The sequence below is a fragment of the Schistocerca gregaria genome, chromosome 3, assembly GCF_023897955.1.
Source record: "Schistocerca gregaria isolate iqSchGreg1 chromosome 3, iqSchGreg1.2, whole genome shotgun sequence".
In the NCBI taxonomy this organism is placed as follows: domain Eukaryota; kingdom Metazoa; phylum Arthropoda; class Insecta; order Orthoptera; family Acrididae; genus Schistocerca; species Schistocerca gregaria.
The window spans coordinates 682,488,951-682,516,616 of NC_064922.1; the positions used below are offsets into that span (position 1 = coordinate 682,488,951).

The 27,666-nt window shown below is 45.0% G+C and overlaps 1 protein-coding gene across 1 annotated transcript in view; it reads right to left on the minus strand.

The window, feature by feature from the left end:
• The window catches only part of LOC126355554 (uncharacterized), a 936,011-nt gene that overhangs the window by 198,218 nt on the left and 710,127 nt on the right, over positions 1 to 27,666 (minus strand). The gene's annotated exons all lie outside the window — the stretch shown is intronic.

Consider the following 27,666-nt stretch of genomic DNA (forward strand, 5'->3'; position numbering starts at 1 on the left):
ATAGCCTCCCTTATAACGCTGTCCCAATATTTAGAGGTCTGAGTCAGGATCTTGGTACGCTCATAATCCATCTCGTGTTTCTCGGACAAACAGTGCTTTGCTACCGCCGACGTATTTGGATATTTCAGTCGAGTGTGCCTTTGATGTTCTCGGCAACGATCTTCGATGTTGCGTACCGTTTTTCCGATATAAGTCTTCCCACACTCAGAGGGAATTTGGTATATGTCGGCCTTCCTCAAACCGAGGTCATCCTTCACACTTCCCAGTAATTTCCGTGTTTTATTTGCGGGAAAAAGACCGTTTTAACACTGTGTTTCTTTAATATATCACCGATTTTCCCCGATAGTGTGCCATTGTGCGGAATAAAGGCAATGGCTACCTCTTCTTCCGTGACTTCATCCGTGTCCACAGGTTGTGCTATGGTGGTGGGACGGTGAGTGCGTCTAATCTGCCATTCCGAGTGCGCGTTTTTTCCAGAACACAGTTTTGAGGTGTTCCAATTCCTGGGGCAGATTCTCTCGTCTGAGATGCTGCACGCCCTGTGTACTAGTGGTTTTAGTACTCCATCCCTCTGAGAATGGTGGTGGCAGCTGTCTGCATGCAGGTACAGGTCAGTGTACGTTTTCTTCCTGTACATACCGTGGCTCTTCTCTTGACCATGGCGTCCAGGAACGGTAATCTTCCTTCTGCTTCAGTCTCCATAGTGAATTTCATGTTTGGATGTATGGAGTTTAGGTGTGTAAGGATATCCAGGAGCTTGTCCCTACCATGGGGCCAGATGACGAACGTGTCATAATGGAAGAAACAAGTAGGTTTACAATTGGATGACGCCAAGGCTTCCTCCTCGAAGTACTCCATGTACAAATCCGCGACCACCGGCGAGAGTGGGCTGCCCATTGCGACTCCATCCGTTTGCTTTTAGTATTCCCCATTAAACAGAATGTACGTTGAGGTCAAGGCATGAAGACTCTCAGCAAGAAGTACGAACTGGCGACCAGGGCGGACGTAGCAAGCACGTCGACGCTACGACAGATTCCGACGCCCACCTCTTCGCAACCGACGGCGCGCGGGCGCGAACGGCGAAGAGAGTGGCCCGCGGGGGGAGAGGATATAAATTGCCCGCCCACCCTCAGGAGCTCAGTTACGTGGATGTGCACTCACGCACGCAGGCACGCACGCGATGTACGCACGCGAGTTAGCGCTGAGATGTCGGAGCAAGAGAATGTCCGAACAGCGAAGGGTGTGGCGGATCACCGTCTGGCAAAGCCCGCTTTGTCGGCGGCCCCATCCGGCCCCCCACCTACGCCGACCGTGGCACAGAATATGGATACGGAAATGGAATACGTTTCGGATGCACTGCAAGTTCCGCTGACCGATTCTGACGACGAGTCGACAGCAAGAAATGACGTTCCCGCCGCCGCCAGGACAACGAAAAGGCGCGCGACTACTGCCACAGGAACCACCCGCGACCCTCCTAAGGGCAAAAAGGCGAAACAGACCGATGTCGCCGTCGATGACGAAGGGTTTCAACTCGTCAAACGGCCAGCCAGGAAGGCTCAGCTCTCCTCAGCGCCGCCGGTTCAGACGGCAGGCGCCTTTGAGGAGCTCGCTGACGGTGCGGAGATGCCTGCTCAGAAGAGAGAACCCAAACCGCCGCCCATTGCGGTCCAACATAAGGAGGACTACGACAGCCTCTACAGGATGCTACTTCGCCTTGTCGGCCAAGATAACGTCATTATCAAGCCGGCTGGTGCCAACCTCTATAAGATCATCTTAAAATCGGCCGAAGATTACAGAAAAGTTACGGCTACGTTCGGGGAACGCGGAAAGCCGTTCTATACTTACCCTTCTGCAACGGACAAGACTCTCAAGATCGTCTTTTGGGGCCTCCCTCGAAACTACAGCCAGGATCACGTCCGGCGATAACTGGAGGACATGGGCTATGGATTTGTTCTCAGGTCGATAACCCGCCTACCCTCTCGCCGCACCCGGAAGGAGACTCCGCTGGTCCTCGTGGTCACCTGTGATACCCCACACAACCGCGGGCTGTGGCAGGTCACGAAAATCGCGGCGACACCTGTCAATACTGAAAAGCTGCGCTCGAAGAGGGGAGAATCGCAATGCTTCAACTGTCAAATGGTTGGGCATGTGGCCCGGTTCTGCACGCTGTCCCCAAACTGTGTTAAGTGTGCGGGGGAGCGCGCCATTCGAGACTGTACACTGCAGCGGGCAGATGGACCGCCCAAATGCGCTGGATGTGGTGGGGAACATGTGGCCTCCTACCGCGGCTGTTCCAGCTTCCAGCGGGCTGCGGAACGGAGCCGTGGTCAACGACCTGGCTCCATAACGCAGCCTGCACTGGTCCGACCTGGCGTCAGTTTTGCTGCTGCTACTACCTCTGGCTCCTCACCGCAGGCCTCCGCACCTGCGCCGAAGCCGGCCACTGTTGAACCAGCTACCAACGCCGAGATGAACCGCCGTCCACGGGCCACAGCGCGATCTTTGGCGCGGCGCTCTGCGCAGCAGCAGGGTGACGACTGGGGCGAACACGACCACTCCCAATAAGGACGACAGGCTGATGTCGTGGCGACCCCGGCTCAACACTCACGAGCTGCTACTGTCCCATCCCAGGCGGCAGATTCCAGCATGGCCGAAATGAAGCTCCTCTTGCAAGAACTTCGGGAGCTTCTCCAAGATATCCCGCGGCAACTCATTGCCGCTGTCAGTGCAGCCGTTCAAGCGACCTCCACCGGACTACTGGCCTCCCAGCATGGCCTGTAGTCAACGAGGCGTCACTGTCTGCGTGTGGAATGCCCAGGGCATCCGCACCCAAGATGGCGGATTTCGACAGCTGCTGCGGGATGAGGCAGTCGACATTTGCCTGGTTTTCGAGACTTTTCTGAATCCTGGTGTCCATGTCCGGGCTGGCAACTACGTGTGTTACCGGACAGACAGGCCAACTCATGGCAGTGGCACTGCAGTCTATGTCCGGACTTCCCTGGTGCACCATCAAGTTCCTCTTCCACAGCTACAAGCGATGGAGGCCACTGCTGTAGCTGTCGACACCTCGCATGGGCGCATCATGTTTGTTGCAGTTTACCGTCCGCCTGGCCGACAGTTATTCCTCCAGGACGTTGAAGCCTTGCTGACGTTACCTGGAAAGGTCTTTGCTGGTGGTGACTTTAACGCTAATCACACCGAATGGCATTCTCGTGTCACCAACAACCACGGACGCAAACTTCTCTTAGCGGCCCAGCGGTGGAATGCCGTCATCCTCGGACCTCATGAACCCACCCACTTTCCCAACAATGGTGGGCCTCTGGACGTGCTCGACATTGCGGTGTCAAAGGGGATGCCCTATGTTATATCCGCCAGCACCTGCACTGCCTTATCTTCGGACCACGTCCCAGTTCTATTCGACATCGACGTGAAGCCCAGCCAGTGACGTGGAGAGGCATCCCTACCAGGAACACCAACTGGAACCAGTCTCAGGCGCTGTTGGAAGAGAGTCTCCGTGACACACCTAACGCGGACGATGTTGGGGTTGATGGCTGTGCCCGATTCCTCCGCGACTGTACTCTACAAGTGGTACTCCGAGCCACGCCGCGGCCGCGATCTGGCCCACCTGATCGATCCCAGCAACTACCACCGCATCTCATGGAGGCGATAACTGCCAAAAACCGCCTCTTTCGTGAATGGCAACTGACGCACAACGCTGCGACGAAGAGGACTCTCAACAGGATGAGGAGGGACATAAAATTTGCCGTTGCGAACCGCCGCCATCAGGAATGGTCCAACCGTCTAGCCACTATTCGGGTTGACGATGGTCCGCCTGGAAAGCCACACAGCTCTTCCTCCGCCGGCGTCAGCAGATTCCGCCGTTACAAGTTGGTCGACACATCATCAGCAGCCCCGTGGACAAAGCCAACGCCATTGCTCACGTTTTCGAACAAAATTTTCAGCCCGTCATGGAACCAATGGATCCGGATCACGTTCGCCTGGTTGCTCAACGTCTCCCCGTGTTCCTCGCTGCCCCTGCGGGTGACAAACGTATCGACGAGGTGGATGCTGCTGAGTCTCCAATCAACTTTGGCGGCTCAACAAATGCAAGGCAGGAGGCCCTGACCAGATTACGAATGAAATGCTGCGACGAATGCCACCGACAGCCGTTGAACACCTGGCTCGCCTTTTCAGTAGCATCCTCCGCACTGGCTGCTATCCTCAGGAGTGGAAACACGCCGAAGTCGTCCCCATCCGAAAACCTGGGAAGGACCCTCGTCTCCCGAGCAGCTACAGCCCCATCAGTTTGCTGCCCGCTGTCAGCAAAGTCTTTGAAAGGCTGTATCTCTGCCGCCTCTGTGTCACATCAGGGAAGAACGTCTCCTACTGGACGAACAATGTGGTTTTCGCCCTGGACACGCAACGTCGCACCAACTGCTTCGCATCGTTGAAGAGGCCCTTGATGCCATCGATCGGCGGGAATGTTTCGGAGCCATCTTCCTGGATGTTTCACAGGCGTTCGATTCTGTATGGCATGAGGGGCTTCTCTTCAAGCTCCTGGACCTCGGTGTGCCCCTGCCGCATGTGCGTCTCTTAAAATCTTACCTCGCCGACAGAAGCTTTCATGTACGCACAGAAGACCTTCGACGCGCCGCCGGGTTAGGGCTGGAGTTCCTCAAGGCTCCGTCCTCGGTCCCATACTGTACATCCTGTATACCGCAGACATACTGCGAGTGGACAGGGTCCACCTCGCCCTCTACGCAGATGATACAGCTCTGTACACTCGCAGCATGAATGCAGCTCTGCTCCAACGACGCATGCAGGCAGTGGCTGTCACACTTAGTCAGTGGGCCAGGAGGTGGCGCCTCAGCTTCAATGGGGCTAAGACGCAAGCCCTCCTTATCACCAAGAAGCATATCCCAGCCGACCTACCGCAGATCACCATCAGGGGAACCGCCTTACCTTGGGGCACTACCGCTAAGTACTTGGGTGTGACGCTGGATAGAGGGCTCACATGAAGACACCTTATCGACGACATCGTCAAAAAGGTCAAGGGTAGACTGACTCAGCTCTACCCCTTTCTCAATCTGACACCTGCGCTCCCGCCAGAACTGGGCGTTGCACTCTATCTTACGCTTATACGCCCGCTTATCGACTACGCCACTGTGGTTTGGGGCAATGCTGCAGCGACCCACGTCGACCGCCTGCAACGCCTTCAGAACCGGATTCTACGTCTGGCATTGCACCTCCCTCGGGACTTCCCGTCGGACGACCTCAACCGCATCTCCAATATCTCTGCTGTTCGAGACAGGTTTCGACAGGCTGCACGGCTCTTTTACGAGAAGACCGCGCAGTCCGAAAATCAGCTCCTTCGAGCCCTTGGCCACCGGGTGCAGCGTCTTAACGCGACCAGGTGACCCCACATGCTTCGCGACCACTGAGTTGCCAGCACGTCCAGTCCACCGTCCCAGCAAACTGAGAGGACATCAAACATGAAGTCAGGCCACATCGCACGCTCCGTAAGTTTGGAGGAATAGTCTTCCGGCTTCGACTCCACCGACCCACAGGGACTCATCTGTCCCTGACAGGCAGCAGCAGCAGAGGAGCTCAGTTCGTCAACGCACCTGAGGATGGCGACATGTCTAATCGCCGAAATATTGTGCCCATTGGACACTGAACCGGCAGTACACCAGTGGATTGATCGAGCAACAAATACGCCTGGAGAAACTGAAGAATCACATAAATGTGCATAGGTTTAGCACAAAACTAGCTGAATAACCGGCATTGCTTGAGTATGTATTTATTCCAGACTTCTATTAGCCCATCTCCTCCTCCCCCCTGTATCTGCCCATCTCCTCTTCTCCCTGTGCCCTCCTCCTCCTTCCTTTTTTTCTGTCGGCTTTCTCTTGCCCCCTCTCTCTATCTGCTACCCCTCTGTCCGTTTCCTCCTCCCCCTTGCTCTGTCCAACTTTTACTCCCCCGCTCTCTTTTCATCTCCTCCTGCCCCTCTCTCTGTCGATCTCTTGCTCTTCCCTTTCTCTGTCCATCTCCTCTTCCACCCCTCTCCATGTCTACCTCCCTGTCTCACTACATGCCTCCTCCTCCTTTCCCTTACATCACCTATTCGTGTCCATCCCCTCCTTCCTCGTCTCTCCATCTCCTCTTTCCCCACATTTGTAGGTCCATCACCTCCCACTCCTAAAGTATTTCTTTGCAAATAGTAAGCAACATGTGTACCAAGTTAGCTAGAAATCGATCCAAGGAATTCGGTGGAGTTTCTTACACGTGGGTTCACCTGTATACGCACATGTCACATATGTTTCACACGCATTGTAGACATATTTCATCTCTGTCTCTTGCGAATGTCGCCCTGCAGTACAGGTTTTGCGCAGGTCAACGCTTATGACGTTTTATTTCCAGATCAATGTGTCCTTAAATGATACACATTTGTGGGCACAATCAGTAATATATGTGAATACCATCTACAAAATGTGTCACGAATAGAGTAAGTACTAAAGAAGTAATAAACGAAAACTTCATGCCAGGCAGCTTTGCTGCATGAACAGAGAGAATTTCATCAATTTGTGGGTAGTGTCAAGTGAAAACGTGTTTTATAAAGTTTTGAAATTATATGTTAACTTTAATTGCAAATGATAAAGTACACTAATTCTCAAATACTAAATGAATAATGCCTGGTTCCTTAAGCGTCATGCCCTATGCTTTATTTTTCACTCCCACCCCCACATCTTTAATAGGTAGGTGGTTCTGACCCTTAGAGCGCCTCGTCCCTGCCAGCAGGCGATATGTGTACCAAGTTTCGTTCAAATCGATTCGTGAAAATGGTCAATAGTTACGAGAATTGAGGAGATTGAAGTCCAGGCAGGGGCTATCACGAAAGCGTGGATGACTTCATCGTGCCCGCCTACTGAGATGACAACGACGGCATTTCTACCAATTCACGACCGAAATATTCGCGGTTGTATTACAATGAATGAGAAATAGCGTCAGCTCGAGCGATGAGGTCGATAGCGATAGCTGCTACTAAGAATATTTAGCGCGCACAAGGACATACAAATCACAGCAATATCTGCTCTACTGAAGATCGCGAAACAACTACAACCAAGAAGAGAAAACAACTGAGGACGAGAGGGCCTTTCTCGTCAGTCTTTTTAGCGATTGCACTGCGCCTTAATATGCGCCCGATGGCAGAAGGATTCTAAATAGAGCAAATCGTCATGTTCGATCAAGTCAATAAGGCATGGTATCACGGTTCAGAGATTGGGGTTTCTGGAGTGGTGTCAGTTCTGGGAAAGGGTGGGACGTACTAGCGCACCTGTGCTGACAGGAAATAGTGTCGAAAAAATGGCTAGTCACCATGCGAATACTTAAGAATAAGTAAAATACGTAAGTTAGGGAAAAATCCTCCACTCCCAATGAGGTAAAAGTCCTCCGATTAGGAAAGCCTACGATGATCGCTGAATGTCGAGGAAAATTAGTTTGATATCAATTAATCAACGATTAACTCGGAATATTATTCGGAGAGGCCCAGGACATATACCGAATTATTAGTAAATTTGCATACAATTTGAACCTACCATCTGAAATGCAAATTACATTTTCCTCGTAGAATATCTCTTTGTTAGGAAGCATGGACAACGGCGGCAGTTCTTCCTACCTCACGCCTCGTGGTAGGATTGAAAAAGTTTTTGCTCTGCAAGCTCCCTACGTATCACTCCCTTTGGAAACGTGAAGACGAGATTAGACAATTTACAACATACATACAGTCATTTAAAGTTAAATTACCTCGCGATCCATAAGCAAATATAGTAGGAAGAAACCATAACATGTCATACAACCCTAAATACCCTCTGCCACGCACTTGTTAGTGGTTTTCAGAGTACCTATAAAGGACGGGAACTGTCGGTGAGCCTTATGCATTCCCGGGAAAGCGTGCGTCAGCACACATTAAACAATCTGTTCGTTCCAGAGCCAGCTAGTGACGATCGTCGTCTGTGGAGGGACTGCACTTGCACACACAGTGTTTCCTCAGTGCCTGACTGTGTTAACCCCGGTGGTGGGCGTAACGCAGTCCTTACGGCGGTAGAATATAAAGGAGGCGCCGGCCGCGCGGCCCCAATAAATCGCGGCCGGTCGACCAACTTTTATTTGATGGTCCCCCATCTCCCACCTACTCTACTCTTCCTCCTCTCCCCCCACGACGACCGTCTCCTTATAAATTACTGCCACAACCGCTCACTCCACTATAAGATTCCCACTGAGAAGCCAACCGCAAGCAGCAGTGCACGCGCAGCGTGTCTACTGACAAGCATGGTCGGCCTTGCCACACATTTTCTACACAGACGCCCGTAATAAGCAAATTTCGCACGCTGTCTATTTGCTCATTCTTTGTATACCTGAAATACCTTTTCGGAATTCTTTTAAGAAAGACTGAATAAACTAAATGCTTGTTTTCATTAAAAAATGTGAGAATGCAGTAAAATGACTCTCAACTGGTTTCGTTGGAAGATGGAATGTTTCGTTACATCACGCTGGAATTTCGGAACCTACGAAGTACGTTCATAATCTAAAGGACTCTGCACACCCCGATACTTGCACCGACGCCGCGCGGGTCGCTCCCCTCGGAGGTTCGAATCCTCCCTCGGGCATGGGTGTGTGTTGTCCTTACTTAGTTTAAGTTGGATTAAGTGGTGCGTAAGCTTAGAGATAATGACCTCAGCAGTTTGGTACCATAAGGCCTTACCACAAATTTCCAATTTTACACCGACTTGTGTATATATACAGTCTTGCACAGACGAATCGATATGTGCGACGAACCGCTGACTGAAAAAATTGCCTGTGTTACTGTGTGTATCGGGCCTATATGAAATCAGGTGGGGCTTGAACTGACACAGACCCTGTGTGCAGACCAGGTGAAGTGCTATGGCAGGACATCATTCCAGAATGCTGCTGCTCAAAGATGAAGGTAATATCTCAGCAGAAAATTTCAGATAAGCATAGCTTCTAACAGTTGCCAAATACTTCAATGTTGCTGCAAGTCTTGCATAAGCACTTACTGGTTTTCTCGTTAGAAGGTCGTTTCTCATTATATACGGTGTAACATACTAGAGAAAAACAAAGAATATCTTTTCGTCCTAAGTAGTTAAACCAGTGTTTTTTAGCTGTTTCAAAAGGCTAAATGTGAAAGAGTCACACGTTTTAAAAGCTAGTAAATTGTCCATCTTCTCCGTGCTAATTCTTTTTCTTTTTGTAATTTCCGAAGTAATAGCACTACTCAGGATAATTTTCCTATAAAGAAATTTGCTTAAGTTAGTCATCGTCAGAAAATACTCTGCTTTCTCGGACTGAAGTACAAAAGGAATACGCAAGAGCTTTGGTCTCAGTTGATCTTACAGAGTGAGAGTCTGTCCATATCTATTTAGTTGGAGAGGCGCTGATAATATCCTTCCAGTCTCCTCTGAAAAATCTCTGGGGACATTCCTCTGCAGTGCGGTCAATGCTCTGTTCTGAAGGTTCACAGACACACAGTGGAGTGTCCAGCAGTGCCCATTTGTATATGAAGGACTTCATTCTTTCTTGTTCACATCGTGTTCTGTGCAGCTGGAAGGTGTGAATGTGAACTGAATACTGAAAACCAGATGTGGAAACATGAGCCGGCCGGTGTGGCCGAGCGGTTCTAGGCGCTACAGTCTGGAACCGCCCGACCGCTACGGTCGCAGGTTCTAATCCTGCCTAGGTCATGTATGTGTGTGACGTACTTAGGTTAGTTAGGTTTAAGTAGTTCTAAGGTCTAGGGGACTGATGACCTCAGATGTTAAGTCCCGTAGTGCTCAGAGCCATTTGAACCATTTTTTTTTTTCAAAGATGAAATGCTGAGACAAATCTGAGCTTATAATGGGCTCTTAAGTCTTCTGTACGACAGTGATTTCATTTCTCTGCCAAACTGCATTATCGGTATGCAGTTTGAGATACTACAGTAACAATAGTTCCTCGAGGCTCCGTAAACGTCGCAACGGTCGGTACTTCTGACCTAAGAGATCGGAGCTGAGCTCCGTATATTCGCTTTCAAGTAGCCCGTGAGTCCTGTGATGTATCCGAACTGGCTGTGTCTGTGTGCTCGTACACTCGACTCGTTAGTCTCTCCGGCTGCCTGCTTGTCGCCTTTGTCTGTTATCGGGCACAACTGGTCTCGACTCGCTCAGAAGGGAGAGCGACTACAAGAGATCGCAAGTATAGCTTTGGACTCGCTGCATACGCAACCGTTTTGATAGAAATTTCCGCCATTAAACTGTAAATTATTCTTTATTTTTTTTCATATAATCGTGATTTCGATTTATAGCCATTCCGAAGAGCAAGGTGAAATGTCACGAAATCTCCGAATTCCTAAATGACAGAAGCTGGACTGTTTCCGGGGTCTCCTGTAACGCGCCAACCCGCAACGTATCACCGCTATGCGGGCCGTCGCTCCAGCTCCGCAAGAGCACCAGGCGAAAAAAGACGAACTTCGCCTGGGCTCCACGAAGCAGGCTGGTTCGAAGCGAGCGCTCAAGACCAGTAGGGATCGCCATGTATGCGGACCTTTTGCTGCATCTGCCGCGCCATTTTTCTCAGCCAATCTGAGTCCACATCTCTAGAACAATAGCTATCTGGTAGTCATCCGACACGTAGGTATAACTGCCCTCGCCCGACGAGCAGCAGGCACTCCTGCCTCCGCCAGCGGAATTAGATAGCCAGCACCACCCCGCCACCTAGACTCGACCTCCCCCTTGCCACCCGAGACCACCGCACATCACGACCCGCTGCAGCGGTTGTCGACTCTGATGCTAGAGCTCCTTTTACTGCTGGTGAGACGGGCCTCAATTCTTTGCCTACTGTTGATGTCTAAGAAGATAGTCTGTTTCGTTTTCAAGAGAGCTTTTCAGAAAATAGTCGCACCCAGAGATTTACTTGTGTTGTTTCCCAAGAACTTTAAGTTGTCAAAGAAGTCATCCCGTTATTTTCAAGGAGGACATTTCTTATTTGTTTTGAACTGCTAGCGGATCGCAGAACATATATTTGTGACCATAAACTGATTGTCTCTATAAATCTATTTTTGAGTGTAATCAACTGGCTTACTGTCAAAGTACTCCAAGCCGGGACACTTCAGAAGCAGGTTATATATCAATACAACGACTGATTGGTTAGCAGTGGATATGTTCTGTTTATGCTTACATTGGTGTAGATAAACTATTTTCGACGACTGCTCTAGATTTTTCATTTCTGTGTCCATGTTGTCCGTAGTTGCTTTCCAATTCTTGAGGATATTTTTGTTCTGTCGTTGCAACTAAAAATATGCGTTTCTTTTTCACCAGATGCGTTTCGCTTTATTTAGGTAAAGCGTTATCAATGTCTGTAATTAAGTTATTTACATTCTGATTTACTTTAATATCGAAAAACAGTTCTTTAACCATATGTTCATTTGTACTTACGGCGATTTCCGCTTGATTTATCGCTTACACTGGGAAATGCCGTCCACTAGCGTATCGTTTCTGTTTTACTTCTTCTGACACTGGTAGTTGTAGTTTAATTTTTAGTTGTTCTGCAGTACAAATAAATATACTGTTATGGGACTGTTTTTCCACCTTAATCCAAATCTACATGTAAATAACTTAATTACAGACCACTGATGATGCTTTACCTCAATAAAGCGAAACGCCTCTGGTGAAAAAAAAAAAACACCCATATTTTTATTTGCAATGACAGAAAAAAGATACCCAGAAGAAATGCTCTAAATTTATTTTAATATTTAATATCGATTCAGAGAATATCTAACAAATACGTTGGCATAAAATACACACTTTCGAGACGTTACCGTGCGTGTAACAACAGCAGTAGAAAACATAAGGCCAGGAAGTGCTATCTCTAAATGGTGATTAATTATTAAATTTAAAAATATTGAAATGAATGAAAGCTACATAATTATTAGCTCATAATCGCAAGTTGACCAAGTGAATACAGAAACAGGGAGCTTTCTTGTCTCAGGGATATAACAGTAACGTTGCTTTGTGCCCACTTTTCGTATGACACGGTACACATGTTTCCCCGTGGTTTATGTGGAATATTCAAGAATACAACCAACTTGCTTATGTTGGATGAAATTTTTTTTCGTCTAAGCGTGGAATATACCATGAAACTTATTCGAGATATTACTCCTCCTCTAACGGACACATTTGCAGTTGCGTATCGTCCATTAACTAATTTTCGTATTACACCCTCCACAGTCTCACGAAACACTGCTTCGTTGAATGCCCTCTGAAACCGACAATCGGTCATTTCACCTCATCAATGCTACTTTACAGCAGCAAGATGATGTTGAAAGAAGTATACTGGGACACACTTGTATGAGGAACCAGATTAAGATAAAATTATTAATAAAAATGAAAAATAAAAATAAAAATGGAACTAGTGTACTATAAACAATGAACGTCACTGATAGGCTCGATGATGTGGATCGCTGACTCTGGGCGACCACAGAGCCAAACATACTGCACTGCTTTGTTGGAGTAAGAGAGCGCTTGGCGCACAGTTGTAGGTAGCTGTCTTTGAGGGAAAGACGATGGAGCAGGCAGTTTCTGTGGTGTGCTGTGTGAAGCCACCAAGAGTTACATTAATGAAGGTATGTCAGTATTGTTGAACATGGAAGCAGAAGTCTTCATGGAAATAAGGTAAAAATGTTGAATGATTTCTCTTTTTGCCAGGCGTTAGTATAGCTGAGTTGACTAATAATTTATAATTTTTGAGTAACCCCAGAATGTACGTTGATAAAGAGGCTAGTTAAATATTTCATTTTTGTAAAGCTTTTAAAATTTGTTAACAGAGCTATGTGTAATTTGACGATTTGCGTTTATGTTGGATTAATGAAGTTAGATAATAATTGCTGTTCACATCTCATTTTTTTTGTGAATCAATCGTGAGTAATGTAACTTCAGTTGTCAGATGTTTTTGAAAAGGCACACTTTACTTGCTATATGATTTTGCTAAACAAAACTGGGTATTAGTAATTCACAACAATCAGTACTGCTTCCCAGGCCAGGTAATATATTTTTTTAAGAAGATGGATTTTAGAAAATGTACTCATTTATCAGTCAAATGAATTTCATGTGCATTTCAAGTATTATGGCCGGCAATGCACACTGCTGAGCCTGTAGTTAGCAATCATAATTTTTGTGAGAGACCAGAATATATCGCGCTCCACCGTTGTGTTTTAAGGGTAAGATAATTTAATTTATTTTTTATGTGCACAGGGAGCAAAGTTGTCAGTGTTGAACAGGGCCAGATGTTTCAGTGCCTAAGGGGCTGAAAGTATTTTGCAGAGACTGTACTTCTTTATTGTATTGGGAGTTGCATGCTCAATCGATTAGTGTAAAATTTTGCTATCAATAACACAGAGTAAGCCCACAACTTGAACTTAACACATGCAACACGACAATTCGAGTTCGATCAGACTTCATTTAACGTAATCGTTTATTATATCATTTTTACAGAACGTCACAATGTATTCATCTTCAATACAAACAATAAGTCACGACTATCTTTACACTCCCGCATGCTTCAGTAAGAGAGAACGAATCGGCTAGTATGAATCTTCCGCAGCGCCGCGGTTCTCATACTCTTAGAACTACAGCGCGAACCAAGGGAGCCCTTTATCAGTGATCTAAGAGCGCTGCCTTCTTTTGTGAAGTATGTAGCCCGAACATTGGACTCCTGCTCGCTCTGTTTCTGATTTCTATCCTAGCAGAGTTTTGCGCTTAAATGCACTCTAGCAGTCACTCACAGACTCTTGCATGTTATCTCCTGAAGCCTTCGGGTCATTCCATGTGATACATTGTTTCACTGTTGCTTGCTGTACGGTCTTCTCTCTTTCGTTATTAACTCTGATCTGATATTGTACGCTTACGATCACACTGCTGTATTTTGGACTCTGTTTATAGATAGCCGATAGCTACGTGTTCTTAATCATTACCAACCACTCTAACTGCCATTGGTTCTACTGGCCACGCTGTCTGTGTGCTAAGTAATACTGAGCTTTTGCTACCTACGTAGAGAAGAACGGCAACTTGGCGACGAGACCATTATTACTACTAAATTAAGGTGTCAGACATTCTTTCCAGATCTGGCAGCACTTAGAAGGATACGGTTTGGCCGAATATACGAGAACACTCGTGTTTATGTGTGATATCAAAACTGTACGGCATCTTCGGAAGTGAGGAACGGTTTTGATACTAGAAATGGCGAAGTTTGCATTACAGGAAAAACAACTCATCAGTCGTTTTCTCTATTTGTGTGGTGTGGCACCCACTGCTATTTATCTCCAGTTTAGTGAGACGAGTGGTGATGGAGTGACAAGGTTGACGAACGTGCGTTCGTGGATGTGACAGATCGAAGAAGCCCGATGTTTGTGTTACAACTAACAAAACCAATCTCCTCCTCGCACCAGCTGGTCTGCCAACACAGTCAAGCGAGTGAATATTTGTTTTGGAGGCTCGGCGATTGGGAATAAAGATATCGTCTCAGCCGTTGGAAATTCCTTTAGGAATTGCTCGCAATTCTACATGATGACCTTAAAGTGACGAGAGTGTCTTCCGGGTACCACGGATGCTGACGGATGACGTTAAGACTGTGTACGTAGCAGTGATTGCACGTTCCAATCCTGCCTCGGGCATGGATGTGTGTGATGTCCTTAGGTTAGTTAGGTTTAAGTAGTTCTAAGTTCTAGGGGACTGATGACCTCAGATGTTAAGTCCCATAGTGCTCACAGCCATTTGAACCAAGTCTGACAGGTGGTGTTGACAGGTGATGACGTCATGACGTCCTCCTCAACAACTATGAGAACGGGTAAGACGTATGTCATTTTTTGATCCTGAAACGAGACGCTAGTCTGCTCAATGGAAGTGCACAGATTCATCACAACGTAAACAATTTCGGGTAAGGGCTAGTGCTGAATACACCGGTGATGACCAAATTTTGGTACAGTGATGGCGTAACCGTTACTCATTATTTTCATTTGGGCGCTTTGGTTGCAGGTTCGAGATCTCAAGATGTTCTGAACAACAAATTTCTTCTAGCAGTGTGAGAAAAACAGCTAAGAAAGGGTAAAAACTGTAGGGAAAGACAGAAAAAAGTAAACGACTTCTCATTTTAGTTTAGCAGCTGTCTCAGAATCGCTAACAGTTACAGATCTTTTGACGTATGGAAGACGATGAAGGCATGTTTAATCGAAAAGCGTGAAATTGGTGCTATGGATTGTTTGTGGCTGAGCGTACACATAAGCATTCAAATTCAGTACAGCCACGAGCTCACATCAAATCATTGCTAGAGCCAAATATTATCCTACTTTTACTATATTTCTTGAGCAGAATGTCGCTTACAAATTGCTCTTAAAGTCGACAGGCATTAACTCTAATTTTAAAAAGCACCTAATAGTTTGATCCCATCTTTACTTAAAATAAAGTAACGCACGTTTTAGCTGATGCTGCTTCAGAAAGTGAGTTTTGTATGATAATACAGTTGATGGTACTATCTTTTATTTCCCCAGAATATGACGTTAAAAGAATACCCTCCTAATGGTTAGAAAGATCGAGTTGTCATATTGCTCGGACGATAAATATTTTGAGGGCTGATTGAAAATCAACCTGAAATTTCAGCGATCTCTGTGCATAGACGTGAGTATTAACATCGCAGTGTGTTGGACCCCTCCTCCATCGTAGCAGTGTTTACCGTAGCATAGATGACGTCAAGGTCAGAAGCAGTTGAGCTTCTGTCTTCGTTCGCAAAGACCGCCCTCAACGACTGGACAACGTACCCACGCTCAGCGTGGGCGCCAGCCATACGCAGGCGATGACGTCATTCCCCTTGGAGAGTAGCAGACGAGGAGCACTTTATCTACAGTAGCGGCAGTGAATCACGCAGACTCAGAGTAGCAATATGGGAGGTGATATAACCTGCAGTCCGACAGTCTGCAAGACAGTCTTCAGGGAGTTCAGTCTAGAATGAACAGTCACTTGTCTTCGACACAGTCAAACAGATGTCAGCTGGAGTCAGCAACCGCCATGTTGGAATACTCCATATCATAAACCGCCCTCAGCGATTGAAATCCCCACAGTCCATAGCGCAGCGACATTGCTAGGTACTTAGTCTCCGGGTAGATGTTTACTACTGTCAGTTACAGAACTCAGTTCTTAGTCTGTAAAATAAAAAGTGTAACTAGAATTAGATGTTCAGGTATTTATGAGTTACAATAAAGAAGTGTTCTCGTACCTCGATTTTTTTCGTTTGCGGGTACAGAACTTTTACATCAGCAGTATGGCCGTTACTGTAACTGTTACAACAGTGGTGCAGATAGTAATGTATTACTGGCAACGCCGACGGCTCTCTTCAAGAGGGCAATTGTACAGCTTACAGAAGCTTCGTATCATTTCCAGTAATCGAGGTATGTTTCCAGCGCAATGACACATTCGAGCAGCCACTGAAGGGGATATACTTCAAAGGACATCGACACACGTCGACGAGGGATGTCATACAGCGTATTTTCTACGTTTCAGCTGGCTTACAGTGTTGACTCCCAGACAGTCTGTGGTCCCAGTGGACATCGTGGTTATTCTCTTTCCGAACGCAGCTGCTTATGCTTTTAGTTGGATATTAATTGGACTTTCTTGGTTACAACTGTAGTGCAATGTATTTCCTGTTGGAACTTGGGACGCGACTTCTCAATTAGTTATCGATTTGACTGAGGACACTAATCTGCAGTTAGTTCTAGATACAGCAGCCAGTTGATATTTCTTTACCAATACTGAACATTTTGTAGTCCATTAACGCAACTATGAAAAATTCAAGTACTACCCACGACTATTTGTTACGGCGGTTGGAGGACCGGGAACACTGACACGCCAACATCCGATGGACACAATCGGCGTTCTACCAGTTTGATCCGGCACAGGAATAGGGGGTAATGTACATAGCATACTCGAGCAACACTTCACACTACATGGAATTTTAGAAATGTAACTAAATGCACTTGTCCCTTGTCAAATGATAGTGTGTATGTATGTATATAGGTTCGTTCAGCAACTCTTTCCGGATAAGGACACGATTGAGTTAGGATACTCGGACGTTAAGGATAAGTCAGCTGAATATTTTCAGAATGAAATTCTAGTCAGGGCGGAACATCGTAAATTTTATCGGACATATAAGAAACCTAGGAAACTATTTAAAGAATGAGTTGCCCCATCTCGCGACTGCCGCTTCAAGTGTGTAGGTCAGGATTGCGCTCTTTGTTATGCTGACACCGCGGTCAGACACGTGCTTATCCTTCATGTCCACAGGTAGGACTGTTTAATGATCTTATCTGTTTCAGTAATCCCACGGTCGACCTGAGTTTATCGTTACTGAACTGAGCAAACAAGCAGAGCAAGCGCTAGAATACAGAGGAACCGAGGTTTTAAGACAGGTTTTCGGAGTAGTGATTCTCGCAGGGGTAAACAGGACGGTAAAACTTGCCAGACATCTAGCGGTAGTGTCGCACCCCATAATGGCGGCAGATCAAAAGCCGTTTACCACTCTTCGGACGTCAAGTCTTCTGATCAGTGCTTCGTAACTTATGACAGACAGTCGTGTTTCTAAAGACGCAGGAAATGCTTTTACTGTCAGAAGCAAGGTCAGAGCCACAGGTTTGTTTACAGAAACATCAAGTACACTTCTTCAACCGGTGATGCCGAACGTACGGTGAACGGGTTTGATCTACTATTGACGATTTCAAAAATAATATATTCAATATTCTTCCTCAAAATGATAAAGCAGTGTTAGTGGCTGTCGAGCTCAATGGACGTGTAATTCATCAATTTCAACTTGACTCTGATTCGTCTAAAACTTCAGCATATGGCTTTCTTGGGACTCCACAGTTGTTCAGATTTCACGGTTCGCTAACGAGCTACAGTGATCAGACAACTGAAATCGAAGATGTCTGTATTGTGGATGTCGAGTATAACTACAAATATTATTGACTCCAGTGATAACAACGAAATCATATACAGCGGCTAACCTCATGGACTTGAATCTTTTCCAGTAGCTGCTTTTCATGGTCTAAGATTTGGGTAACCACATGCAGGTCATGGATACGAAAATGAACTGTGCATTGCCATACTCTAATTTCCTGAGGCGTGAGGCACTGGAATCCTGGGGTCGGCTCCACCTCCACTACACCATATATGGACCATTCTTGTAGATGTCCCCACAGGCTAACCTTACGTCATCATGAAGAACAGACTGGGATATCGCAAACAGTCCGTGCGTTGAAATATATTTTCCCTGTGGAGGGTTATCAGCACCCCGTAGTGGTGAATAATGGCACCTGGTTCGCGAATCAAGAATTTGACCCTTTCAACATGGACCATGGCGATCCAGCACATCCACAGCGCGCAGTGTCATTGGAAATTAAGTGCGGTCGCTGAACTTTCCGTTTGGACATGCAGGGAACAAATGAAAAACCTCGCAACAATCATTGCTGAACCAGAGATCTTTAGTTGCACAACGATAACTGTACAGTAATTACGACAAATAATTTTAACGGAACTAAATAAATTTCCACAGTACACACCTACTGCTGTCATGTGTGATTTGTCATACGAATTCATGGAAATGAATATTTTGTCACTTACTTAATTCAGTTTATCCTAAATCAATACCCTTTATACTGGTTTGTACTTTTCTTCTGTTGAAGACCAATTTGCTTTTATTGCGTCAATGAATAAACCTTTCAGCGACTGTTGTATTTCTAATTCACGTCATCTAGGCTGAGACTGACCGCGACAATATTTGTATAGTTAGATTAGTCGACGGGCAAGCAGCAACATAGGCGTATTTTTGACGTAAATAATTCGAAATGAAAAATCCTGAAAAAGAACCATCTGGAATCTAGCTGAGAATATCACACACAATTATTGACTGTAATTATTTGTCTTTTCCTTAATAGATGTGATTTCACTAGAGATTATTTTTGTTAACTTAAATATCAAATTTAAAGGAGAGAATTCAATGTGAAATTACATCAAAGGCCACGTTTAGATAAACGTAGTACAATAAGAAACTGAGTTGAATGACTAGAGCGTTTATAGCTTGAGTACTAATTGCGATCAGGTCAAAGATCGGAGAGAGTGTTGACGATGGTATTCTTTCTCTCAAAACAGCTGCGAAGTTACTGTCATACACTGCTGTGTGGTCTTACATATTATGAGTTACTAGGGTATTGCCCTGTATCTGAGAGGGCCGTTTCGACCTCTAATCATACTGACAACAACTGCAGCGTACCTTAATGTCGGTACGTAGTTTCTCAATGATAACCAATTATAATTGGAGAACAATAAGATTATCAGCAATTATATCGCGCTTCCGAAGTAAAAGTGAAAGTAAATAATGGATAAAGTGCAATGTGTTGCCAGTAAGGTGATTTAGCTTTCAAAGAAATGCATAGAAAGAAATGGGCCTTTTTGAATAAAAAAGGGATTTCCGGTACAGATGGCGCAAGCTAACAAGTGGAGCTCTAGCGGAGCCAGTAGTTCATGCGGTATCATAACGTAGGTGGATAATTTATTCTTGCATTAAGTAGGATATTTGCCTGATATGCAAGCAGTGCATCAAAAACCTAGGAGCAGCGTGCATGGTGTTGCTAAAATTCACCTTTTTGTGTTCTCAGTCTTCTGACTGGTTTGATGCGGTCCACCACGAATTCCTCTCCTGTGATAACCTTTTCATCTCACAGTAGCACTACCAACCTACGTATTCGAATCTCTGTCTTCCTCTACAGCTCCCTTTCGTACCATGGAAGTCATTCCCTAATGTCTTAACAGATGTCCTATCATCCTGTCCCTTCTCTTTATCAGTGTTTTCCACATATTCCTTTCCTCTCCGATTTTACGCAGGACCTTCTCATTCCTTACCTTATCAGTCCACCTAATTTTCAACATTCATCTGCAGCACATCATCTCAAATGCTTCTATTCTCTTCTGTTCCGATTTTCCCAACGTCCATGTTTCACTGCCATACAGTGCTGTACTCCAGACGTACATTCTCAGAAATTTCTTCCTGAAATTAAGGCCGATGTTAGATATTAGCAGACTTCTCTTCGACAGAAACACCCTTTTTGCCATTGCTAGTCTGCTTTTGATGCCCTCTTTCCTCCGCCCGTCATTGGTTATTTTACTGCCTATTCCGTAACTTCAACTACTTCGTGAGCATCAATCCTGATGTTAAGTATCTATCTGTTCTCATTTCCACTATTTATCGGTACCTTCGTCTTTCTTCGATTTACTCTCTATCCATACTCTGTACTTATTAGACTGTTCATTCCGTTCAGCAAATCATGTAATTGTTTCTCACTGTCACTCAGGATAAAAATGTCCATTTTAATTTTGGTATACGTTGATCCACGTTTGGGAATATACGGGCTTTCTCGTACTTTTATGCGCATGTGCATTAAGTAACTTCCTATTTTTTGCGCATGTGCATAGATAGCGTGTCTAGCTGGTAAGCGAGCGACCGTTTGGTTGCCGCAGTTTGCGACGGGACACGGCCCATCGAACACATGCTGATGTGAGATGGAGTGTACACCATTAAGTTAAGTTATTCTTTTGACTTTGTTCACATGTACTTTTATGTGTCATCTTTTTCTTTTATAAATATATAGCTATGCTGAGCTTTTAATTATTGACAAAGGTCTTTATAGACACTTTTGAGTTTATTGTTCTGAAGAAGGTGTAGTTATCTACACCGAAACCTAGGTAAACACTAGGTGTTTTTTCGCAATCGAGGCAGATCTCAGTCCATTAATATATCCCTTCTGCCTTATTTGATCTTAAGTCCTCCAAAGCCCTTTTGAATTCTGATTCTTGTACTGGATCCCCTATTTCTTCTATATCGACTCCTGTTTCTTCTTCTGTCACATCAGACAAATCTTATCCCTCATACAGGCTTTCAATGTATTCTTTCCACCTATCTGCTCTCTCCTCTGCATTTAATAGTGGAATTCCCGTTGTACTCTTAATGTTATCACCCTTTGCTTTTAATGTCACGGAAGGTGTTTTTGACTTTCCTGTATGCTAAGTCTGTCCTTCCGACAATCATTTCTTTTTGTATGTCTTCACATTTTTCCTGCAGCCATTTCGTCGTAGCTTGCCTCCAATCACTATTTATTTCATTCCTCAGCGACTAGTATTTCTCTATGCCTGAGGTTCCCGGAACATTTTTGTACTTCCTCCTTTCATCGATCAGTTGATGTATTTTTTTCTGTTACCCACGGTTTCTTCGCAGTTACCTTCTTTGTAACTGCGTTTTCCTTCAAAACTTCTGTGATGGCCCTTTTTAGACATGTCCATTCCTCTGCATCTGTACTGCCTACTGAGCTATTCCTTATTGCTGTATGTAGGGCCTTAGGGAATTTCAAGCGTATCTCGTCATTAGTTAGTACTTCCGTATCCCACTTCTTTACTTATTCATTCTTCCTGACTATTGTCTTAATTTTCAGCCTACCCTTCATCACAACTATATTGTGATCTGAGTGTATATCTGCTCATGGCTACGTCTTACAATCCAATATTTAATTTCAGAATGTCTGTCTGACCATGATGTAATCTACCTGAAATCTTCCCGTATCACCAGGCCTTTTCCAAGTCTACCTCCTCCTCTTCTGATTCTTGATCAGAGTATTCGCTATTACTACCTGAAACTTGTTACACAACTCAATTAGGCTTTCTCGTCTCTCATTCGCTGTCCCAAGCCCATATTCTCCTATAGCCTTTTCTTCCACTCCTTCCCCAACAACTGCATTCCAGTCTCCCATGACTATTAGATTTTGATACCCTTTTACATACTGTATTAGCCTTTCAAGATCCTCTTATACTTAAAAGTCTATCTCTTCATCTTCAACTTGTGAAGTCGACATGTATACCCGAACTACCGTTGTCGCTGTTGGTTTGCTGTCGATTCTGATAAGAACATATCTATCACTGAACTGTTCCCAGTAACACACTCCATGCCTTAACTCCTATTCATAACGAATCCTACTCCTGTTATACCATTTTCTGCTGCTGTTGATATTATCCTGTACTCATCTGACTAGAAATCCTTGTCTTCTTTCCACTTCACTTCACTGACCCCTACTATATCTAGATTGACGCTTTGCATTTTCGTTCTCAGATTTTATACTTTCTGTACCACGTTCAAGCTTCTGATATTCCACGCCCCGACTCGTTGATTACTCAATCCCTTTCTCGTGGTAAATTCGCTCTGTCAATGACAAATATATGTTTGAGAATGTTTTGTATTAAATTTTCAATTTCCTTTCTTTAGCCATCTGCAGAGAATATGAAACTTATTTATTTCTGTTTGGTGATCTTCCACTGCATTTTTTTTTTCAATTTTCTTTGAAGTACTTCCTCGATACCTACTTGGAAGATAGACTGAAGGAAGGAAAACCCACGTTTATAGTATTTGTATATTTATAGTATTTGTGAATATTGACAGTGTTGATTGGAAAACTTTCCCTCAATTTCTGATATTCTGAGGGATAAATACAACGAGCTTGTAGTTAAAAAAATGGTTCAAATGGCTCTGAGCACTATGGGACTTGACTTCTGAGGTCATCAGTCCCCTATAACTTTGAACTACTTAAACCTAACTAACCTAAGGACATCACACACACCCATGCCCGAGTCAGGATTCGAATCTGCGACCGTAGCGGTAGCGCGGTTCCAGATTGTAGCGCCTAGAACCGCTCGGGCACCCCGGTCGGCTGTAGTTTCAAAAGTCGAATAAAGTGAAAAAGGGGCAGTAAGAGAAGGATGTGGGATAGGACTTCATTTTACTCCTCGTGCTGTTCAGTCCACACTGAGGAAACAGTAATGGAATTTAGGGAAACATTTGTAAAGGAATTTTAATAGGGCAGAGTGAAGTAACAAGCACTTTAAGGTTTGAAAATGATACTGGAGATCTGTCAGAAACAGTAAGTGACTTGAACGGATGTAATGGACAGTATTTTGTAAATAAGTTATAAGATTGACACCATCACTAGGAATACAAGGATGATGCAATATAGCAAAATTAAATCAGGAGGCGATGGCAAAATCAGATTAGGAAATAAAGTACTAGAAGAGTGGGTCAGATTTCGGCAGCAAAATGAAGGTATGAAATGTAGACCAGCAACAGGAAGGAAAGCTCTCCTTTGAAACAGATGATATATTTAACTGTTAGAAAGACTGTTCCGAAACTAAGGAAAAGTATGGAAGTGCAGCGATGATGGTGAACAATACAGACAAGAAGTTGTAAAAAAATGTTGAAGATTAAATGGGTAAATCGAGTAAATAAGAAGAGAACTGGAGAGGGGAGGATTTAACACAGGGAAGGGATAGGTTGATTGGGCAGCTCATTTGATAAAAAATAGGAAATATTAGTGGAAAAAATGGTAGAGGAATACCAAGGCTTAAATATAGCAAGAAAGTTGCAACGGATGTAAACGGCAATTGTTATACAAGTAATGAGGACACATGGAGAAGACAGGCTGGCGTGGGGTCTGCATCAATCCAATCTGATAGCTGCAACAACAAAAATAGCTACAGTGTGTGTGTGTGTGTGTGTGTGTGTGTGTGTGTGTGTGTGTGTGTGGGTGGGTGGGTGGGTGGGTGGGTGTGGGAGGGAGGGACAGAATACCTGTGCTTAATGTGTGCTGGTTAACAAAGGTTCAGGAAATGCACATAAATAATGTGCAAATGTTCAAATGTGTGTGAAATCTTAAGGGATTTAACTGCTAAGGTCATCAGTCCCTACGCTTATACACTACTTAACCTAAATTATCCTAAGGACAAATACAGACACCCATGCCCGAGGGAGGACTCGAACCTCCGCCGGGATCACCTGCACAGTGTGCAGCGCCTTAATCGCTCGGCTAATCCCGCGCGGCTATAAACATGGAAACTTAAAAACACATCACCATACCCAATACGGTGCAGGTTAATAACTTTAGTTTTTACGTGGAACTCTTTTTATTGATCAACTCTAGGAACTGCAATGTTAACATGGCATCTTTGTAACTACTGTTGGAGGTACAGTCTTTGCTTCCCAAAGCCAAAAATAAATAAATGAATAAGAATAAAGCAGTGCAGGAGAACCGCTGGCATTAAAAACAGTTTACAGTTGTCGTGTAATGGATAAATACAGGTGCCGCACGCTTTTTAAGGGAATCGTATGCCATTTTTAATGCAAAATAGTGACAAGTTCAGGAAACGATGATGGAGGTGGACAGTGATCACGCAACCTTCTCTCCAAAGAAGGTTACAAAGACTGAATAATATTGAGATCTGGCGACTGTAGCGCTCAGAGGAGATGCGACAATTCATTTTCATGAACAGAAAAACAATCCTAGACGAAGCGAGCTGTGTGAATAGTAGCCCTGTTGGAACGGAGCATCACAACTGATGAACAAAAATTGTACCCTATGAAGGACCTGAAAAGACGAAATGGCCACATAATCCTTAGCAGTAAGGCAAATTTGCAGAGTAACCATGGGTCCCATGGAAGACCATGATACGATTGCGCAGTACCTCACCTAACCCGTGCCACATTTCAGTCCTGGGACGTATCTCGGCCAGAAGTTGAAGACAATATGAACTAAGACTCATCCGAGGGAATGACTTTCTTAAATTGTTACATTGCTCTATACTCCAGGTTACGAGGCTTCGGCACCACGTTTTGCGGTAGCGGACAGTTGCATCACTGATCAATAGTCCCGGAACTTGTACTGGCTCAGCAGTTCCCTGCGTATGGAGCTCCCTTAGTGTTGTGCTGCGAATAATGCACAATCAAGTATGCATAATACTGTAAAAAAAATCTTCTGAGTTTGTGACCGCATTGTCAATTATAAAACTCCGACGTTTTGGTGACTACTGCAAGACGCCTCCCTCAGGGTATATTGCTAAATGCTGAGTGGTCGCTAGTTTCATTATTTATATACTATGGAGAAGTGCTGTCATTGGATATCAGGGTGAGGAGGAAGGGTGTTAGTTGTTGTTTTATTGGTCTTTGCATTGCATCTTGTCATTGGCGGAAATAGACTTTTTCCATTGGAGTTTCCTTTAGTGCTTGCCATTGGTGGAAATCGGTGGATAGGAAACTGAGCGGTGACTGCAGCGTAGCGCTGTTTACTAATTGCTTAGTATCGGCTAGGGCGCTTCACCACTCCGTGTATCCTCCGCCGCTGTGGCTTGCCGCGCGCCTGTTGCTTTGCGAGAGCTGTACCTCAGCAAAGCTGTCACTACCGTCAGCGAAGACGCTGGGAGTCAGCACCCGTCTTCTCTATTCATGTTGTCGGGTCACTTGGCTCTTTCTATAGACCCTCTGATCTTCCTCCTCAAGCTAAACGTCTGTTTCGCCAGTACGCGGTCCTCTCGAAATTCAATCTTCATCCCGCACTTGTCGTGGTGGACACAGAGTGCTGACGCACCCTAGCTGGTACTAGGCAGTTAGTAAACAGCGCTACGCTGCATTCCCCGCTCAACTTGCTATTCGCCGATTTACACCAAAGGCAAGCAATGAAGGTAATTCCAATGGAAAACGCCTATTTCCGCCAATGACAAGATGCAATGCAAAGACCAATAAAACAACAACTAACACCCTTCCTCCTCACCCTGGTATCCAATGACAGCACTTCTCCATAGTATATAAATAATGAAACTAGCGACCATTCAGCATTTAGCAATATACCCTGAGGGAGGCGTCTTGCAGTAGTCAGCAAAACGTCGGAGTTTTATAATTGACAATGCGGTCACAAACTCAAAAGAATTTTTTTACAGTATTATGCATACTTGATTGTGCATTATGTCGCAGCACAACACTAAGGGAGCTCCATACGCAGGGAACTGACATTCCACTGTATTTGATGAGTTCCGCCTTAATTTCATCCACCCCAGCCGCTTTATTTCCCTTCAATCTATTGACCATTTTCTCCACTTCCTGAAATCTGATCCTATTTCCATCATCATGCCTATCCCATTGTACATCGAAATCTGAAACATTACTGATCGTATTTTCACCTAAATTGAGCAACTCTTCGAAATATTTCCTCCATCTGCCCAAGGCATCAACAGGATTCTCCAGCAGTTTTCCTGACCTGTCCAAAATACTTGTCGTTTCCTTCTTACTTCCCTTTCGAAGACTGCTAATTACACTCCAGAATGGTTTTCCAGCAGCTTGACCCAAAGTCTCCAACCTATTTCCAAAGTCTTCCCAAGATTTGTTCTTGGATGCTGCAATTATCTGTTTGGCTTTGTTTCTTTCTTCAATATAACTTTCTCTTTCTACCTGAGTTCTAGTATGTAGCCGTTTTTGGTACGCCTTCTTTTTCCTTTTACAGGCTGCCTTGACTGTGTCATTCCACCAAGCTGTTTGCTTCATCCTACCTTTACACACTACTGTCCCAAGGCATTCTTTAGCCACTTCTAGTACTGTGTCCCTGTACCTTGTCCATTCCTTTTCCAATGACTGTAATTGACTACAATCAACTAACTGGTACCTTTCTGAGATCACTGTTATGTACTTGTGCCTGATTTCCTTATCCTGAAGTTTCTCCACTCTTCTCCCCCTACATGTGGACCTGACCTCCTGCACTATCGACCTCCCAATACCAATTTCACTGCAGATTAAATAGTGATCAATGTCATCAAAGAATCCCCTGAATACACGTGTGTCCCTCACAGCCTTCCTGAATTCCTGATCTGTTACTATATAGTCAATGACAGATCTGGTTCCCCTGCCTTCCCAAGTATACCGGTGAATGTTCTTATGTTTAAAAAAGGAGTTCGTGATTACTTAGCCCACACTAGCACAGAAATCCAAGGGTTGTTTCCCGTTCCTGTTGACCTCCATATCCTCTCCAAATTTACCCATAACCTTTTCATACCCTTCTGTTCGATTTCCCATCCTGACATTAAAAGCACCCATGAGCAGAACACTGTCCTTGTCCTTTACACTAACAACTAAATCACTGAGTGCGTCATAAAAACTATCCATCTTATCTTGATCTGTCCCCTCAGAATGCGAATATACTGACACAGTCCTAGTTTTCTTGCTAGACACTGTCAGATACATCCACATCAGTGATTCGTTTACATACCTTATTGCAATTACGCTGAGTTCCATTTCTTTCTTGATGTAAAGCCCTACACCCCATTGCGCTATTCCTGCTTTGACTCCTGACAGGTAGACCTTGTATTCCCCCACTTCCTCTTCTATCTCACCCCTTACCCGAATGTCACTAACAGCTAAAACGTCCAGCCCCATCTTACTTGCAGCCTCTGCCAGTTCTACCTTCTTCCCTGAGTAGCCCCCATTGATATTAATAGCTCCCCATCTCATTACCATTTGTTTGCCAAGTCGTATCTTAGAAGTCCCTGGTTTGTCAGTTAGAGGTGGGACTCCGTCACCTCCAAAGGTCCGAGGCATTTTGCTCTGATTGATGCCAGAATCATATTTAAAGTACCAGGGAAGCAAGTTGCTAGACTTACTTGCCCCAGGTCCCATTTAGCTTTACCCCTAACGGTTGAGGGACTAACCAGGGGATTTGGTAGTCTT